The following is a 21388-nucleotide window of genomic DNA, read 5'->3' as shown; positions in this document are numbered from 1 at the left end:
TGCTTGGCTAGATTCCATCCCTACACTCTTAATCTTCAAATTGACACCAGATTAAGTAACTACCATAGTGTACAAGAGAAAAGGATGCTTGTATTAAAGAATATGGCATATATAATTTGTCGATACCAATAATAACTATAAAATAAAAGTATAGTCACATATGTGTATGTGTACAGGTGAGGATATATTGTACATTCAGATATGTGTGTGATATAAGTCGTCATACAGGTCACAGTCACAGACACCTCACAGACATAACAAAACATATTTGAGTATGGCTTTCTGAGTTTTTAAGGCTCAATGTTATGGGTTAACTCAGTCACTTGACACCACAGAATTCACATTCTGCTTCTTAGTGTGGCGAGTTATGTCAGGGGTCTGAAAAACGTGCAGGCAGCCATCTGAGATATAACTGAGTCTCAAAGAAGAAAACTAGTCTACAGGGACAGTAGTCTATATGAGCCATAGCCTCATCTACGCTGAGGCCAGAAGAACTAGATGATACCCAATTACCATCTGTTCAGGGTCACATAGAAGGACACTGGTAGAAAGAGGGGGAAATGTGGAGTAGTATTTAAATTCTTAAAAAGTCCAGACTTAGTGGAATAGTTGAGAATGGAGGACTTCCTAAGACTGAGATACTCTTTAAACTTTGAACCCATGCTATACCCTGATGTCACCTTTTAGTGAAATAACAGATTGGCACACAAATTACCCTTGCGTAATAAACCATCCACATGAGACCAAATAATCACCAAAAGCAAAACGCACTGCCATTGAGTCATCGCTGACTCAGTAATCCTATAGAACAGGGTAGAACTGCCCCCTGTAAGTTTTTAAGACTGTAACTCTTTCTATTATTATTATTATTATTATTATTATTATTATATCATTTTATTGGGGGTCATACAACTCTTATCACAATCCATACATACATCCATTATGTCAAGCACATTTGTACATTTGTTGCCATCACGTGGCGAAGAAAACTGATGGTGCCAGGCTATCAAAAGATATAGCGTCTGGGGTCTTAAAGGCTTGCAGGTAAACCAACCATCTGAGCCACCTAGCTCAGAAGCAACAAAGTCTACATGGAAGAAGCACACCAGCCTGTGTGACTACAAGGTGTAGAAAGGACCAGGTATCAGGCATCAAAGAACAAAAAATAGTATCAGTGGGTGTACACCTTCCCGATATGATCACTGAAGACAAATGTGTGCATAAGCAAATGTGGTGAAGAAAACTGATGGTGTGGGGCTATCAAAAGATATAGCGTCTGGGGTCTTAAAGATTGTAACTCTTTATGGGAGTAGAAAACCTCATCTTACTTCCTCAAAGAGGATAGTGGTTTCTAATTGCTAACCTTAGCAGTGCAATTCGTAACCACTATGTCACTTAACTAAATTAAAGTGAAAAGATAAGGGAGGTGGGGCAGATAAACCAGAACATAAGTAATGAGAAGGTTGACACATTGTGAAAAAAAATGTAATTAATGTTACTGAAAAATTTGTATATAAATTGTCAAATGGCAACCTAATTGGCGGTGAAAACTTTTACTGAAAACACAATCAAACAATATTTTTTTTAAAAAACCACTAAGTTAGAGAATTCAGCTCGTCCATTGTTAAAATCTAATTTTGGATTAATCCATCATTCCCTAACTGATTTGATGTGTTCTTTGAAATATACTGATTTCTCACATGCATTCTGCACTATTAATAAGCATTGGTCTATTATCCCCTAGAACTTAGATGCTTTCATGTAGCATCATAACATGTTTTCAATATCTGCTAGACCTCGTTCATGCCTCAATGCTGTTTTTAAAGAATTTGTCTGACTTTTTATTTATCGATTTCCCCTTGGGCTTCAGTTATCCTTTGGATTTCTCTCTACCACAAAAAAGAAAAGAAAAGAAAAAGCAATATTTCCATTAGCTCATCCATTTGGGTTTTGTTCCTTCATTCAACAAATATTTACTGAGCACTTCTGACTGACCGACATTGTGTTAGGGATTACACATACAATGATAAATAAGATGCAGCCATTGCCCTCAAGGAACACACAGTAAGATATGGGTAAATAATCAAGTAATTACAATATAATGTGTTTAGTGCGTTTCATGAGAGAAGCCTAAATGCTGGTGAAAACATAATTAGCCTAGACCTGGGTGGAGGCAAGAGGCAGGGGTAGCAAGGGCAGAATCGATCTCTTGGAGAAGCTGATACATAAAGTAAACCTTGAAGGTAAAGTAGGTGACAAGGAAAGGAACGGGAGGGTATTCCAGGCCCCAAAAAACCCACAAAACCTTGGGCCAAAAAATTGGAAACAAGGTGAGGTCAAGAAACCACAGAAGTTTGTTGTGGCTACAGGGCTGGTGTGTTCGGCGGAGTGTTCAGGAAGTGCCATGTGGCTCGAGCTGCAGGATCTGAGTCATCTGTGGAGGGTCTTGAATGCTCGCTCAAGGAGGCTATACTCTATCCAGTGGGCAACAGGGCTTCATCGAGAAAGCCAAAGCAGAATAGTGACATGATCCAATGATCGTCTTATAATGGTCACTCTGCCTGCATGATAAAGAATGGGTAGGAAAAGAGCAAAACTGGGAGAAATCGGGGCTGAGAGAGAGTTTGAGTTAGGGACTCCTGCAGTTAAGTACCATAACCCACAAAAGTGATGGAACTTTGTTCAACTCTGGTAGTGACCATGGAGGTGAAGAGAATTGCATGTAGGTGAGAGATGTTAATAAGTTAGAAGTAATGATTAGCTGGAGGCAGATGTGAGAAGGGAGTGTCAAAAACGCCTTCCAGGGTCACTTACTGAGCTAGGAAATCGACAGGGGAATGGGCTTGCTAGGTGCCATTGAGACGACTCCAAATCACAGCAACAGAATGAAACATTGACCGGTCCTGCTCCACCCTCACAATCATTCCTAGGGTTTCGTTCATGGTTGCAGTCACCGTGTCAATCCGTCTCCCTGAGGGGCATTTTCCTTCTCACTGACCCTTTACCAAGCATGGTATCCTTCGCCAGGGTCTCTCGCCACCTTCACTTCTAAGAAGCATTCTGACTGTACCTTTTCCAAGATAGATTTGTCAATTCTTCTGGAAGGTTTGGAAGGAAGGTGAAATGACAGTAGATTCTGAGGAAGTTGCTACCTTCTATCGATCTATCTAGTGTCCTGCTTCCTCACGCACTCTGCTTTTAACATAGCTTATAACATAATTATTATTATGAAAATCATTTTCCTATGGTAGCCACTACCAAGGCTTTCATCTATAAAAATGATTCTAATAATAGAAGTTTCTGGCAGGCTAACTAGGGAAGGGATTTTGGACAGGAGGGCTGAAAATTATACCACAGGTCACAGCCTACTTCTCAAAGCAGAGTCTAGTCCTGTGTTATCCTAAAGACAGACCTTGACTTTGTTCCATGGCATAGGCCAGTGAAGGTGGAGGGAGAGTGAGGCGGACCTAAGACTGGTCAGAGACTGGCCTTGACGTCAGTAGAAATTGGTCACGTACCTAATGGGAACAATCCCCTTTCTAGTCTCTCACATGTCAAGCTCCCTTTATCCCCCAGGGAAAGTCACTTTAAGGGTCTAGAACAAACAGTCCTGGGAGACAGGGAGTTATTAGATGCGCCAGCCATTGAGCCCTTGAAACCTCGCATAGCATTTACTGCAGAAAGAAAACTGGCATTCCTGAATCCACAGGAAGGGAGGAGGGCAGCCTGACATCAAAGGAGAGGGATGCGCGTTGTCATGGCAACCATAAGAGTTATATTGTATTGTTTGTACCCAGAATTTAAGAGATTATCCTTGGGCAACCAAATAAAAAGGGGGGTAGGTGGAAAAGAAAGAAAGTGCCGCCCCTCCTTCCACTTTAACATCAGCATCTCAGGACACGCGCCCCTTTCCGGGGAGGATATTTTATTCATTCATTTGTTAAATGTCACTTGGGTATCTATTGATTTACTAATCTGCCTTCCTCCATTTTTTTCTCCTTCTTTCCTTCCTTCCCTGCATCTGACCAGTACAGCCAGAGGGGCCATTTGTCTTTCACAGACGGTGCCAACAATTCATACTTCCTGCTGCTAGAAACTGGGGTCCTGGAAAACCTTCCAAACTGGGAGGTATTCTTCCACCACTCAGGGCTGCTTCTGGTCTGCCCCCAGGGAAGAGCTGCAGGAAGGGTGGGCTTGTGGGGGAAGGTTTCTCTGTCCGCAAAGGAGGCAAGAATCGGACACTTATAGAGCCACAGTGGTCATTTTCTCAGCCCTTGACATCTTCCTTTCCGGGATGGTAGAGTCACAGGATGTGGTCACTAGGCAGGGAGCTCACTGAAGTTAAGATGTTAAAGGTGTCAGAGCAGTATGGGGGCTTGTTATAAGGAGAAAGAAAGAACTTTTTTAAATGGAACCTTTGCATAAGCAGGTAGAACCTCTCACAGCGCCATGTCTTTCTACCCATATCACAGAAGAGCAAACTGCGACAAGGAATCTTCACCCAGTCCGATTTTAAACCAGTGAGCTTTGTGAAGAACTGAAAACAACACAGGACTTATTCATTCTTTGGCTCCAGTTCCCCCTCCCCCTCCTCCAATTGATAACACTGACATCACCTAGCTTTTTAATCCAAAGGTCTAATTGGCATCCTGCTTATTAAGCTTTAAAAGTCCCTTTCTTTCTTTCCCCTTCCCGGCTCAGTAACTCTCACTTTGGCAATCCTGTCATCTCATACAGTAAGTCTTTTCATTTCAAGTCGTTTAAGTATATTGGCTGGTTTAAAGGCTTAATTGTGATGAAGAAGATTAAGTCGAAATTTAATAAGCATTAGGAGTAGAACACCATCCTTTATTTCCTCTGGCTCCAATAATCATTGTATTAGGTTTTTTTGCCTTGTTTTTTTATTTTTATTTTTATTCAGAGTGGAAAAGTTCCAGTGGCCCAAACTGGGAGAAGGAGGTGAGGTCAAGAGAAAGCCAAGGCGATGTGTGGCTGGCCATTTGTAAGCTCGGCGGTCATTGTTACCGCAGAGGCAGCAGACAAATGGTGAGAGAGTAATGGAGCTGGAAATGATCTGGAAAGAACACAAGAGGAAGCAGGCAGCACAGGAGGCAGGAATGCCTCCAATCTCTTCCTTAGTTTCCAAACGGGCTCTTTCCTCTCACCAGCCTGATTGACTTCAAGAACTTGCTGGGTCTTCCGAGTCTCTTGGCAAGAGAACAGACAAATCTCTTTTCCTGTTAGAATAGGTAAGGCCACAGGAACATTTTTCTAAAAGCACTTTACTAGGAGATGAAGAGAAACAACACTAAAAAAAGAAAATGTAAATGCATAGAAATGAGCACAGCTTCTAAAATAAAGTGTGGCTCCAGATTGGCTCGACTGACATTGTCTACCATGCACCCACGTGCACGCACACACACACACACACACACACACACACGCACCTGTTCCTTCCTCCTCTTCCACCTAATCTGTGGAACTCTTTCACCTAACACTTTTTCCTATGCATGGCAGTCTTGGCCCTCAGTTTTCTAATGATCACAATCCATATTTCCTTCTTTCTAATGGACTATAAAGCACCTCCAAGGCAGAAACTAATCATAATCATCATTGTACACACCAAGTCTGGATGGCGTTCCAGAAATGATTATGAAGCTCAAATGCACCCGACTAGATCCTGGCAACCTCGAATCAGGTCTATCCTTGAAGAGAGTAGCTCCTGCAAAAGCAGGGTTCTGAGCATGGACAATGCTTTCCCCTCAATGTTGACGTCTGTTTGACCCCGTGGAAACACATTGTTGACCAATGAGAACACCAGTACTGCCATTGGACCCGTGGGATAGAATTGAGAGTCCATAAATAAGCACACAACTCTGTGGTCAACAGATTTTCAGCATGTCTACCCAACCAGTGGTGCCGAGACAACTGATTTTCCACATGTAAAGAAATAAAGCTCAACTTATGCCTCACACCATATAGAAAAAAATTAATTTGAGATGGATCAAGGGCCTCATTGTCAAAGGAAAACCATAAAACTCTTGGAAGGAAACAGGGGGGTTGCTCTGGGACTTATGCGGAAAGCACAAACAACAAAAGAGAAGCCAGATAAATGGCACTTCACTAGCGTTTGTAATATTCTCATCAAAAGACTTTATCAACAAATTGGAAAGACAACAGACAGATTAGGAGAAAAGAGTTGGAAGCAATCTAGAAGGGTGTAGTATTGAGAACATGTAGAGAATGACTACCACTAACGATAAAAAGACAAGCAACCTAAGTAGATGCTGCTGGAAAGGTCTTTGGTAGCTGTGGTTACCATTTACAAGCACTGGGCTCTAAGGAGGTGACCTTCCATAATGTGAGTAGTAGGCTATATCCAGTCAGTTGAAATCCATAAGAGCAAAAGCAAGGTTTCTGAAAGGAGTCCGAATTCTACCAGAAGATTATAAATAGACTTTCAACTAATTAGCGGCGCAAGACTGTCAGTTTCCAGCCTGTCCTGTGGATTTGGGATTTGTCAGCCTCCAAATTCCCAAGTACATACTTATGAAAGAGCTGCCACAAGTTCATAGAAAATTTCATTATCTCTTAATTCCATTGTCCACGAATTTTTTGAAGCTCCCCTCATATCATTTCTCTGTAGAATCCTGACTAATGTACCCACAAATGTTCTTTGTTCTGTTTCAAGATACAGACGCTGCTTCATTTAGTTCCTTGTGTCTCCTTTGTTTCTTCCCAGTCGGTGACAGTTCTTCAGGCTTTGTCTTTCATGATGGCTTGTTGTTAGGTGCTGTCCAGTAACCTCCAACTCAGAACAGCCCCTGTGGATCACAGAGCAAAGCGTTGCCTGGTCCGGCACCAGTCTCACTATCATCGCTATATTTGGGAATATGGTTGCAACCACTATGTCAATCCATCGCCTTTTTCACTGATCCTCTCCTTCCCTAAGCATAATGTCCTCCAGGGAAATGACTCTCCTAATAATATACCCCAAATGCATGTGATGAAATCTCACTACACTTGATTCTAAGGAGCTTTCCGGCTGTGAGTCCTCTAAGACTGATTTGTTTGTTCTTCTGACAGTCCTTGTACTTGCAAGTCTTCTACAGCCTTCCTTAATCATGGCTGTAGTGGGCTGAAAACTACCCCCCGCGCCCAAACTGGTCCACATTCTAGTCCCCTGACCATTACCAATAGAAGAAACTCGGCAAGTGTATTTAAATTAAGGATCACAATGTTTTCACCTTATTTAAGAAATATATGCCTAAGGTTAAATTCATTTAAGATCCTATATAATCATAAAGACTTATAAAGGGGAGGAAGCAGAGCAGAGTATTGATGGAAACAAATTGGTGGACGGATTTGGGAAGGTGCCATGACCCAAGGAATGCAGGCAGCCTTCAGAAACTGCAGGGGCAAGAAATGTGGCTCAGCCAAGACACTGATGGTAGACATTTGAACCTCCAGAACGGTACATAAATTAACTTGTGGAAATAGATAACTAATATAACGACCTTGACTCTTTTGAAGGGCACAGATCAGTTGTTTTGTAGAAATGTTTCTAATCTGAGCCTGTTTGCTATTTTCTCATAATTAAATTGAAGTTAGGCATTTTGCACATGAAAATAACACCAGAGATTGTGCCAAAATCCTGTTTCTCCTTAAATTTATGTCTGCTGATTTTAACATCCATTAATGGTTCTTTCTTTGTGTGTGTGTGTATAAAAAAGAGCTTTATATACAAAAGCAATTGAATATTGAAAAAACATCCCAGCCCAGTCCAGATCAAGTTCGTAAGTCCAATATTAGCTCATATGTCCAATAATAGTCCATAAATGCCTCTTTAGATGCACACAGCCATGCAATTATACCAAATGCAGGAAGCTCACAGGCCAATGGGTGGGAAGTCTTGTGGATCCACTGGCAGGGGTCTCCACGTGACGTCTCTAGCTCCCAGGGTTCTGACTGCATCAGTATTACTCCAACAGGCTCATCAGTAATGGCTCGCAGGGAGTGTGTCTGCCCCGCCTCCAGCAAGCTATTTATTTCCTTAGCACCTCCAAACGAGATCAAAGCTAAATCCACCCCTTCACTCTTTTTTATTTTGAATCATTTTATTAGGGACTCATAAAAATCTTATCACAATTCACACATACATCAATCATGTAAAGCATATTTGTACATTTACTGTAATGTTTCTTGCATGTAATAAGTATTACTTTGTTGTTTGCCAACTAATGATTATCTTTGTCCATAATTTGTCCTTCTTTTACTAATTAGAATTCTATAAGAAAAAGTTACCCGTTCTCCTTTTATTTTATTATAATTTTTAGATCATTTTATTGGGGGCTCTTGCAGCTCTTATCCCAATCCATACATCCATCCATGATGTCAAGCACATTTGTACATATGTTGCCATCACCATTCTTAAAACATTTTCTTTCGACTTGAGCCCTTGGTATCAGCTCATTCCCCTCCTCCCTACCCCTCTCCCTCAGGAACACTTGTTAATTTTTTTTCATGTCTTACACCAACCGCTGTCTCCCTTCTTCAACTGTTGTTTGTTCCCTGATTTTTCAATTATTGTTTACTTATGTGTCTTTATTTTGTCCTGTGGATTATCAGTCATTATTACCCCCACCCCACTTACTGACAATATTAATTGCTGTTTTAGTTTGGCAGAGTGGCAGAATACAAGATCAACAAACAGAAGTCCATCGGACTGTTATACACATTGGATAAGATCACAGAAAAGGAGATTTAAAAGGTGGTAGCCTTCACAAAAGCCAAACACAAAATGAAATATCCAGGTAGTATGGCAGGGACCAGACCAAATACAGGGATCCATATGGTAGACAACTAAAAAGGAGGTGGGGAAAGGAAAAAAATAATAAAAAAAGAAATGGGTAGCGGGGGCACAGGGCACTACCTCACCCGAGGGGAGGCTATTGTTTATATCTCCACAGGGAAAGAGGGACCATACTTCAACCCAGTGCTCCAAGATGTGAATGCAACATTACGGCGTGGAGTAAGGAAGCAGTGGAGAGATCTGGGGGGTTGGCCCCAATCCCGACTACCACGTGGACTCCTGTCCCTCCTCCCCAAAAGAGTTTATTTCAAAGGTCTGCAGTGAATCTGCAGCTCAGGGAGAGGGACATATCTGATCGGAGCACACAGGAGCAGAAGAAGAGAGTGGAGCACATCCTGGTCCACCAGGCCTTGAGGACGATATTCCCAATTAGAGCAGCCAGTCCACAGGGAGGACCACATGGCTGACTCCACTATGAGACATGACGCCCCTCACTGACCCAAAGCCCTACACGGGATAACACGGGAGACACAGTGTGGGAATTGTGCCCAAACTGATCCTGCCACACCGAGGCAAAGCACTAACGGGGTGCAACAGAACAGCAAGGGAATGGAGTGGCGATGTCCCCAGGGAATGCTGAAGGTGGACTTTGATGCCAGGGCGTGGTGCCCCAACAGGCTGGACAGGAAAACGCTCCTAAAGGCCAACAAAGAGTCCTTGAACTAACTACAAGCTTTTCTTTATTGTTGTGTTTTGTTTTGTTTTTGTTTTTGTCATCGGTTTGCTGTTGTTGTTTTGTTATATATTATTGCTTGGTTTTGCTCTTATTTTGTGCATGTTATTATCTCCGCAGGTCTGTTCAAATAAGATAGGCTGGAAGAACAATCTGGAGGAGAAAACAACGGGACAGATAGTCCGTGGGGACATGGGGGAGGGGGAGGGGGGAGCAAGGTAGGGGTGTTAACAAACCCAGGGACAAGGGAACAACAAGTGATCCAAATCAGTGGTGAGGAGGGTGTAGGAGGCCTGGTAGGGCGTGATCAAGGGTAATGTAACCAAGAGGAATTACTGAAATCCAAACGAGGACTGAGCATGATAGTGGGACAAGAGGAAAGTCAAAGGAATAGAGGAAATAACTAGGAGGCAAAGGGCATTCATAGAGATCTAAATAAACGCATGTACGTATGCAAATATATTTATATATGAGGAAGGGGAAATAGATCTATGTGTATATATTTATAGGTTTCGTATTAAGGTAGCAGAAGGACATAGGGCCTTCACTCAAGTACTCCCCCAATGAAAGAATACTTTCTTCTATTTAATAGGCATTCTATGATGCTCACCTTCCCGACACAACCACTGAAGACAAAGCAGTTGAATAAACTAATGTGGTGAAGAAAGCTGATAGTGCCCGGCCATCCAAAGATATAAAGGCTGGGGTCTTAAAGGTTGGAAGATAAACAAGCAGTCATCTAGCTCAGAAGCAACAAAGTCCACATGGAAGAAGCACACCAGCTGTGCGACCATGAGGTGTCGAAGGGATCAGGTATCAGGTATCATCAGAACAAAATGTCTTGCCACAGTGAATGAGGGGGTTGTGCGGAGTGGAGACCCAAAGCCCATTTCTAGGCCACTGGCCATCCCCTTACAAAAAGTTCTCGGGGAGGAGACAAGTCAGTTAGTGTGTGATGTAGCAACGATGAAACATACAACTTTCCTCTACTTCCTAAATTCTTCCCCCCGCCCCCCCACTATCATGATCCCAATTCGACCTTGCAAGTCTCGCTAGACCAGAGGATGTACACTGGTACAGATAGGAACTGGAAACACAGAGAATCCAGGGCGGATGATCCCTTCAGGACCAGTGGTGTTATTGGAGATACTGGGAGGGTAGAGGGAGGGTGGGTTAGAAAGGGGGAACGGATTACAAGGATCTACATGTGACCTCCTCTCTGGGGGGCGAACAACAGAAAGTGGGTGAAGGGAGACATCAGACAGGGCAATATATGACAGAATAATAATTTATAAATTATCAAGTGTTCATGAGGGAGGGGGGATCAGGAAGTATGGGAAAAATTGAGGAGCTGATGCCAGGGGCTTAGGTGGAAAGCAAATGATTGGAGAATGATGAGGGCAATGAATGTACAAATGTGCTTTACACAATTGATGTGTGTATGAATTGTGATAGGAGTTGTATGAGCCCCTAATAAAATAATTAAACAATAATTGCTCTTTTCTTTGTGTTCTTTTATTTTACTAGTTGAGACTTAGTACTTACAACATATTTACATATTTCAATCATGTCGAGTAGAATTGTACAATTGCTACCCTGATCATCATTCTTTTGTTCGATGGGTTATCACCCATTTTTTGTTCAAAATATCCCACCTGTAGCCTTTGGCAAATCGTTTACATTGCCAGTTCTATGAAGTTATTCTCCTAAATTGTCTTCTAAAAGTTTTTTTTATACCTTTCACATTTAGAGCTGCAGTCCATCTGGCATTGGAGTTTGAAGAAAGAACCAAGGGAATCAGCACCATTTATGGTAAATCTCAGCCTTTCCCCACTAGCTTACCATGTTCTCTTTGACATACCTTTGGTGACTATGTATATAGATTTGTTGTTAAAATTGTTACTGTACAGGGGGGAGAGAGGGGAAAAAGGGGAGCTGATACCAAAGGCTCAATAGTAAATAAATGTTTAGAAAATAATGATGGCATCATATGTGCAAATATGCTTGATATAATTGATGCATGAATTGTTATACGAGCTGGATGAGCCCCAATAAAATGATCTTTTAATTTAAAAAAAATCTTTATTCTATTCCATTCATCCATTTGCCGATCCTTGTGACAACACCACATTCTCTTAATAAGTGAATCTAGATATAGGTCTTGATTGCGGTTGTTGTGTCTGCTTGATTTGTTCTTCAAGATTTTCTTGATTACACCTGGCCCTTTGGATTTCCATATACATTTTAGAACTAGATTGTTAAATGAAAAAGAAACCTACTAGGGTTTGATTTGGATTGCCTTGAGTTTATCGATAAAGTTGTAGAGAATTGGCATCTTTACAATATTGAGATTCATGCTCTATTTACAATCTATCCTTTTATTTAAGTCTCATTTACTTCCTCACGCAAATATTTTAAAATGTTCTGTTTAGAGGTCTTGAACACTTTTCATTTGTTCTGCCCCTGAGAGTTGGATGCTTTCCAATGCAATTATAAATGGCATAGGTGTTTTGCTTTTGTTTTCGGTTTGCAGGCAGCTTTTAGCTTTTAATAAATCCATTTGAGGAAACAGCTTTAAAAAAATATTCTTCACATAATGGCAAGTAGAAGAAAAATGACAAAGGAGAGTGTTTCACAGTTCTTAAATGAAACATAATGTGACTACAAAAGGACAGATAATAGCCCCACCAACTCTAATAAAGATAAGGAAATTAGTTGCATACATGAAATCTCAGACTGTGAGTCTTCAGGTGCCAATATTGAAGATGAGTTTTCTCAAACTCTATACTTGATGAGTGCAAAATACCAGAGAGCAAAGAACTAGTCCTGTAACAGAAAGTCTTTTGTTAAATGGATCTGTATTATCCCTTTTGATAAAAGGGCAAGTGCCAACCTACTATGTTGGTTATTATAAGTTGATGCCAAATTTGACTTGACACAAACAAGTTTGTTATAGTCCAATTTTTCTTAAATGTCTATATTGTTATTCACTCTGCCTTTATTTGTGCTGCTGCAAATTATCTTTAAGATGCCATAAAAATACACAGATGGTAAATGGAGATGACTCTTTGCTGATATATTGAGGATTAAAGTGTTTTTTTTTTCATTGTATGGAATATGCTTTCTTTTCTCGTGGCTAAACACCTGGTAGTGGAATGGTTGGGTCAGACAGGAGATGTAGTTTGTACTTTAAGAAAATTTCAGACTTTTTCCCCGACTTCATTTTACTATTTTGCATCCCCACCAGCACCATATGAAAGTTCCAGCTTTTTAAAATCCTTATAACAATGTAGTATGATATTCGCCCACTTACTACAGGGTGCTATTCCTATGATGCCATCCTAACTCAGTTGTGATATAAACAGAATACATCTTTTTTGTTGTTTTGTTTTTAGTTCTCGTTATCATTGCTTTTTATTATCTTTTTAATTCTGATCTCTATTTGTCTTTGGGATTGGAAGCATTACAAATAAATGTACTGATATATTTGAATATATACATGCATAATAATGCACAAATCAATAAAAAGTAACAGTGGTAAGTAAAGTCCACTTTTATGTCAGCAATTTTGTACCCAAAGCAGTATATTGTTTTGCATGAAATTTGTTGTTTTATATTGTAGGGCTGTAATTCTTAAGAAATTACCCATTTTAATCTCTCTAGTAGACATTCCAGGTATGATAAACTTCTTCTGACAGTTAACATTTACCCCAAGCCACACTCATGATTATCGCCAGGGAGGTTAAATATGTCATAAGTCAGAAACTTACCTACATGGTCAATATTTTAAATTTTAGTCATTCTGACCACGCAAACATTTTTCTCCATGACCCTGGAACCTGAAGAACTACATGATGCCGCTACAATCACTACTAAAGGTGAACGATCACATTAGAAGGTCCTGGCTACAGTGAGAGAAAAAGGTGGAACAACAGTCTAAATCTTAAGAGATCAGGCTTACTGGTTGCATAGACTGGTGGGATCCCCAAGATTATGGTCCATCGTCTCCTTTCAGATTTCAAAATGAACTCACCCTCATGGCTCAAATTTCAGCCAAACCATAGACAGTCTCTAAAGTGAGAAGTTGGGAGGATGGCACAGAATGGGACAGTGTTTAATTCTTCTTGGAAGAGTCGCTATGGGTCATAACCAACTCAATGGCCCCTAATAACAACAACAAGGTGAGCAATAAGGAGCCCTGGTGGAGTAGTGATTGCAACTTCGACTGTTAACCTCAAGGTCAGCAGTTTGAAATCACCAGCTACTGCACAGGAGAAAGATTAGGTTTTGTACTCTTGTAGAGTTACAGCCTCAGAAATCCACGGGGGGCGTGGGGGTTGTACCCTGTCCTATAGGGTCGGTGAGTCAGAATTGATTGGATGGCAGTGAATTCTTGAAGGCCAGTAATAACACTAGGGAGGTGCACAACCAAATGGCTTGATAAGTTCAGAAGGGTTAGAAAATGAGGAATGAAAATAGAAAATATGGGAGGAAGTGGGTTAAGGATATTAAATTTTGGAGATTGCAATCAATGGTATGAACCTATGTGTATCAATTGTTAAACTGAGAACTGATGTGCTCTGTAAATCTTTCGCTTAATTTACTATTTTAAAAAAGTTTGACTCAGGGACAAGGGAACAACAAGTGATCCAAAACCAGTGGTGAGGGGGGTGTAGGAGACCTGGTAGGGCTTGATCAAGGGCAATGTAACCGAGAGGAATTACTGAAACCCAAATGAAGGCTGAGCATGATAGTGAGACAAGAGGTAAGTAAAAGGAAAGAGAGAAAAGAGCTAGAAGGGAAAGGACATATATAGAGGTCTAAATACAGACATGTACATATGCAAATATATTTCTATATGACAATGGGGAAATAGATTTATCTGCATATATTTATAGGTTTTGTATTAAGGTCACAGATGGACGTTGGGCATTCAATCAAGCACTCCCTCAATGCAAGAATACTTTGTTCTATTAAACTGGCATTCCATGATGCTCACCTTCCCAACACGATCACTGCAAACAAAGCAGGTGCATAAGGAAATGTGGTGAAGAAAGCTGATGGTACCTGGCTATCAAAAGATGTAGCATCTGGGGTCTTAAAGACTTGTAAATCAACAAGTGGTCATCTAGCTGAGAAGCAACAAAGCCCACATGGAAGAAGCACACCAACCTGTGTGATCATGAGGTGTCAATGGGATAAGGTATCAGGCATCAAAGAACAAAAAATCATATCATTGTGTATGAGGGGAAATACGGAGTGGAGACTCAAAACCCATCTGTAGGTAACTGGACATCCCCTTGCAGAAGGGTCGCCGGGAGGAGATGAGGCAGTCGGGGTGCAGTATAGCAACTATGAAACATACAAATCTCCTCTAGTTCTTTAATGCTCCCCCCCTCCACTAATATGATCTCAATTCTACCTTACAAATCCAGCTAGACCAGAGGATGTACACTGGTTCAGATAGGAACTGGAAACACAGGGAATCTAGGACAGATAAACCCGCAGGACCAATAATGAGAGTAGCAATACCAGTTGAGGAAGGGGAAGGTAGGATAGAAAGGGGGAACCGATCACAAGTATCTACATATAACCCCCTCCCTGGGGGACGGGCAACAGAAAAGTGGGTGAAGGGAGACGTAGGACAGTGTAAGACATGAAAAACTTATAATAATTTTTAAATTATCAAGGGTTCGTGAAGGAGGGCGAGGGTGGAGGGGAGGGAGGGGGAAATAAGGAGCTGATACCAAGGGCTCAAGTAGAAAACAAATGTTAGGAGAATGAGGATGGCAACAAATGTACAAATGTGCTTGACACAATGGATGGATAGATGGATTGTGATAACAGTTGTACAAGCCCCCAATAAAATGATTTAAAGAAGAAAAAAGTTTGAAACACACCCACACACAAGATACCACCCTACTAGGATGGCTATGATTTCAAAAATGAAAAACAACAGGTGGCAGTAAGAATGTGGAGAAATTAGCTCCCTTGGGGGAATTGTAAAATGATACAGCCACTGTGGGAAAGTTCGGCCTCTTCAAAATGTTAAACATAGAGTTACCATATGACCCAGCAATTCCACTCCTAGAAACTTACACAGAAGAACTGAAAACAGCTCCGCGGTCCTCAGTCTCTCCTGAGATTGGTGTAGCGGGCCACTGGGGTCCAAGGTTCTGGGCGTTGTCTGTTTGCAGGAACCCTGAGCGTGGGTGTGCGGCCCTCTCAACCAGTTCCCAGCCTGCGAGGAATCCTGAAGTGGCCCCTGTGGATAACGAAGCTGTTGCCCCCGAGGTCACCAACCGGAATCCCCGGAGCCTGGAGCTCTTGGCAGTAGCGAGGAGAGAACGAGGTGGGGGAGCTGTAAGGACTCAGCATCCTGTCGAAGCATTTGTTGAACATCGAAATGGCAAGATTGTGGTTTCGGCGTCCACTCGTGAATGGGCCATTAAAAAGCACCTGTCTCGGCCCACCAATGTGGTGGCCTGTGAGAGTATAGGGCAAATACTAGCAGAGCGGTGTTTACAGGCAGGAATCAATTTCCTGGTCTACCAGCCCACCCCTTGGGAGGCAGCCTCAGACTCGATCCAGCGACTGCAAAATGCTCTGACAGAAGGTGGTGTGATGCTAGTGGAACCTCGAAGAATCTATCAGTAGAATGGAAACCTTCGTTGTTTTGAACGCGTGAGGAATCAGTGCTTGCGCCCATCGGAAGAAAGCATGGAGAACACCGCCAGCTTGGAAGTTTGATAACATAAAGTCATGTAACACTGGGATATTGTTGATAATAAAGCTCCACTGCCCTCACTCTCGCCCCAAAAAGAATTGAAAACAAATGCAGTGGAGGACCATGTATCGCTATAGCTGCATGGGAAGAGCTGGAGGATATTATGATGAGCCAAGCACAAAAGGGCAAGTGCAACACGAGTCCACTGAGGTAACTTTATAAAAAGAAAATAAAAATACAAAGGGGGCACAGGGGAAAAGCTACCATAGACAAACAGCCCAGGGGGGAGGTGCAGGAACTATGGCAGGGGCCAGACCAAATCCAGGGGTATATATGGTGGCCAACGAAAAATTGGAGGGCGGGGAGGAAAAGGAAAATAACAAGAGAGGTGTGGCAGGAGAACAGGGCGCTGGCCCACCCAAGGGGAGGGCATTGTTTGTGTCCCCACAGGAAAAGAGGGACCAGAATTAAATCCAGTGTTCCGGAATGCAAATGCAGCGTGCCGGCATGGAGTAGGAGCCAGTGGAGGGGTCTGAGGGCTCGGCCCCATACCAGCTACATGGACAACTGCCCCTTCCCCAAAAAGAATTTACTTCAGAGGACGGCACTGAAGCTGCAGCTAGGGGAGAGGGACATGTCTGATCAGAGCACATGGGAGCAAATGAGTGGGGAGGAAGAGAGAGTGGAGCACATCCTGGCCCACCAGGCCTAGAGGACGATATCCCCCCTCCGAACAGCCAATGCACAGAGTGGACTATATGGCGGATCCCACTATGAGACACGACGTCCATCGCTGACCCATGGCCCTACAGAGGACGGCACTGGAGACTCAGTGTCATGATTGGCCCAGACAGACCCCAAGACACCAAGGCAAAACACTAAAGGCATACGGCAGAGCAAAGGGTGGAACAGAGCAGGGAGCTCCTGAGCGAGTACAAAGGATAGAGTTAAGGGCCAGAGCATAGCACCCCATTGGACTTATCAGACTTGACTAGAGGACACACCTGGAGGTCAAAAATCAGACTCTGATCTATTTACAGGTTTTTCTTTATTTTTAAAATTATTTTCTTTTTTTAATTAATTTATTCTTTTAGGGTCATTGGTTTTCTTTTTTGCTGTCATTGTTGTGTTCTCTTTTATTGCTTTGTGTTGCTATGCCTTGTTTCTTGGGTGAATATTATTTCTGCAGATCTATCTAGATAAGATAGGCTGATGAGCAGTCTGGAGGAGAAAACAATGGGGCTGATGGTTCCAGGGGGACATGGGAGATGGGGAGGCGAGGAGGTGGTGTTGACAACCCAGGGACAAGGGAGCAACAAGTGATCCAAAATTAGTGGCAAGGAGGCCTGGTAAGGGCAATGTAACCGAGAGAAATTACTGAACCCCAAATGAAGGCTGAGCATAATAGTGGGAAAAGAGGAAAGTAAAAGGAAATAGAGGAAATAACTAGGAGACAAAGGGTATTTATAGAGGTCTAAATACAGGCATGTACATAGGTAAATATATTTATATAGGATGGAGGGGAAATAGATCTACGTGCATATATTTATAGGTTTAGTATTAAGGCAGCAGATAGACATTGGGTCTCCACTCAAGTATTTACTCAATGCAAGAACACTTTGTTCTCTGAAATTGGCATTCCATGATGCATACCTTCCCAACATGATAGCTGAAGACAAACGTGTGCATAAGCAAATGTGTTGAAGAAAGCTGATGGTGCCCAGCTATCAAAAGATATAGCATCTGTGGTCTTAAAGGCTTGCAGGTAAACAAACAGCCATCTAGCTCAGAAGCATCAAAACCCACATGGAAAAAGCACACCAGCCTGTGTGAACACAAGGGGTAGAAGGAACCAGGTATCAGACATCAAAGAACAAAATATCTTATCAGTGGGTGCCCACCTTCCTGATATGATCAATGAAGACAAATGTGTGCATAAGCAAATGTGGTGAAGAAAGCAGATGGTGCCCAGCTGTCAAAAGATGTAGCAACAGGGGTCTTAAAGGCTTGAAGATAAACAAGCAGCCATATAGCTCAGAAGCAACAAAGCCCACATGGAAGAAGCACACCAACCTGTGTGACCACGAGGTGTTGAAGGGGTCAGGAATCAACCATCAAAGAACAAAAAAATCATATAATTTTAAATGAGGGTGAGTGCAGAGTGGCGACCCAAAGCCCATCTTTAGGCAACTGGACACCCCTTTACTGAAGGGTTGCGGGAAGGAGACGAGTCAGTCAGGTGGCAGGGTAGCAATGATGAAACATACAACTTTCCTCTACTTCTTTAATGCTTCTTCCCTCCACTATCATGATCCCAATTTTACCTTACAAATCTGGCTAGACCAAAGGATGTACATTGGTACAGATAGGAACTAGAAGCACAGGGAATCCAGGACAGATGACCCCCTTCAAGACCAGTGGTGAGAATGGTGATGCCTGGAGGGTGGAGGGAAGGTGAGGTAGAAAGGGGGAACTGATTACAAGGATCTACATATAACCTCCTCCCTGGGGGATGGACAATAAAAAAGTGAGTGAAGGGAGATGTCAGACAGTGTAAGATATGACAAAATAATAATAATTTATAAATTATCAAGGGTTCATGAGGGAGGGGGGAAAGGGAAGGAGAAAATGAGGAGCTGATATTAAAGGCTCAAGTAGAGAGCAAATGTTTTGAGAATGATGATGGCAACAAATGTACAAATGTGCTTGACACGGTGGATGAATGTATGGATTGGGATAAGAATTGTATGAGCCCCCAATAAAATGATTTTTTTAAAAAGGATTGAAAACAAAATGCGAACAGATACCTGTGCACCAACGTTCCTGGCAGCATATACACAAGAGTCAAAGGCAGAAGCAACTTAAATGTTCATCAACAAATGAATTGATAAACAAAACGTGGCATATACATACAGAACGTTGCTGCTCCATAGAGCAAAACGCAGTCCGAATACATATTCCAACCGAATGACTCTTGGAAATATTAGACTGAATAAAATAAATCAGTCACAAAGGACAAATATTGTATGGTCCCACTTATAAAAATTATCTAGAATATTTCAGGTGTATGGAGACTCAGTTTTAGTTGTAGGTCCCTGGGACAGGAGGAAGGGAGAGGTAGGGACTCATGGCTTAGCAAGTACTGAGTTCTGATTAAGGGTGATGAACAATTTGGAAGCGGATAGTGGTGATAGTCAAACAACATGATAAGCATAATTAATGTCACCAAAGAGCACATGTAAAAATGCTGCAATGGCAAAAGTCTTGTTATATTTATATTACCACATTTTTAAAAGGCTTAACGCTTCCTAATAAATTTCTTTAGTACCCTGATAAAAATTTGAATACACATATGTATATGTGGGTGTGTATGTGTATGAAAGGGTTTCAAAAAGTTCATGAGAAAATGGAATTGGAAGATAATGGAGTTTTTCCTGAACTATCTGAAGCCCCCTGGTAATTAAGTTTATATATGGAAAATTTGTGTGTTATCATTTATATACATATATTAAATACACATACACACTATTCTGTTTTACTGTGATCTGTATGTCTATTCTTATAGCAGTATCACACTGTCTAGATTTCCAGTTTGTAGCATGATGTGTAATTAAATACTCCAACTTTGTTCTTTTTCAAAATTGTTTTTGGTATTCCAGCTCCTTCGAAGTTTCCCATATATTTTGCAATTGCCATGTCAATTTCTACAAGAAATCTGGTGAGATTTTGATGGGAATTGCATTGAATCAATAAATCAATTTGCAGAGAATGAACATCATCACAGTATTAAATTTTGCCATCTATGACCATACTTTATTGTGCCACTTATTTAGCACTTCTTTCATTTCTCGAAGGATCCCTGGGAGTTCAGTGTTAGGTTATTAACCACAAAGTCAGCAGTTTGAATCCACCAGCTGCTTTGCAGGAGAAAGATAAGGCTTTCGGCTCCCATAAAGATATACAGCTTTGGAAACCCATAGGGGGCAAGTCTAGTCTATCTTAGAGGGTCAGTATGAGTTGAAATCCATGTGAAGCAATGTTTCCTTTCATTTCATTCCTCTAAATAATATTGTACAGTTTTCATTACACAGATCTTCATATATATTTTGTTAAATTTATCTCTAAGTATTTTATGTTTTATACTATTGTGAATAGTATTTTTAACATTTGCATGTAGTTATTCTTTGCTAGAAGACAGTAATACAATTGATTTTTAGAGATTGATCTAGTAGCCTGCAACCTTGCCAAATTTACTGATTTTGCAGAGGAAGTAGCTTTGGGGCCACAGAAATTATAAGGAACGAATACAGATAACTCTGTTGAGAGGTTTGCCTATGAGAATAAGTAGGAGAAAGATATAGGATAATAACTTGAATGGGCGTGACTTTGATGGATAGCTTTTTGTGTAACTGAGTGTTTGTCTTTTTATTTTATTAATTAGAGAGTTTTAAACATGCTTAAAAGCTGATGGGAAAGACCACACAGAGAGAATATTTCAATATATAGAAGACAAAATAAAATTAATCAATAATGTAAGGATAGGATTTAGCTCTTTGAAAAACACGAGCAAGCATGCACATACATGAAATTCCTGACTTCCATTCATTAAACTAGTATAACAACACAATTACTCTTTAAATTGAATCTCTCTGTCTCCATAATCATGACTGTACCAATAACTTTCACTAATGAATTCAACTGGGAACTGTAACTATATCTTCTTTCCTCTAAATCCCTTTTCTCCCTGGAGTGATGGTTCATCCTTTTGTTGTTGTTGATTTTGTTACGTGTCGATTATTGATAATCCTGAGACTTCCCCAAGAGGATACTGTGCTTCACCTGGCCAAAGGCATGTGCAGTTATTTCAGTTCTGTTTCTTCAATGGAGGTAACTGTCCTGCAGCCCTCCAGCCTCCAGCTCCAACCTTGATCGACTGTTCCCTATGTCTGTTGTTGAGTTATCATCTTTTCCTTTTTTTTCATGTGTTTGAAATGACCTTGTATTTCACTAAAGATTCTAAGTACATTTCAATTGCACTTTCTCACCTTTTTTGAGTCATTCAAACCAATGTTTAGATCTGAGATGTAAGGAATCTGGAGGGTTTTCTAAGTCTGTG

General features: G+C 41.3%; 1 pseudogene; it reads left to right on the top strand.

Annotated features, from left to right (window-relative positions):
- The first annotated feature begins 15590 nt into the window (after window positions 1-15590).
- On the top strand, window positions 15591-16202 carry LOC142433686 (large ribosomal subunit protein uL18m pseudogene; annotated as a pseudogene).
- Window positions 16203-21388: the final 5186 nt, after the last annotated feature.

This window comes from Tenrec ecaudatus, chromosome X (genome assembly GCF_050624435.1).
Source record: "Tenrec ecaudatus isolate mTenEca1 chromosome X, mTenEca1.hap1, whole genome shotgun sequence".
In the NCBI taxonomy this organism is placed as follows: Eukaryota; Metazoa; Chordata; class Mammalia; order Afrosoricida; family Tenrecidae; genus Tenrec; species Tenrec ecaudatus.
Note: the sequence above shows the minus strand (reverse complement) of the source record. Positions and strands in the feature narration are given on the sequence as shown.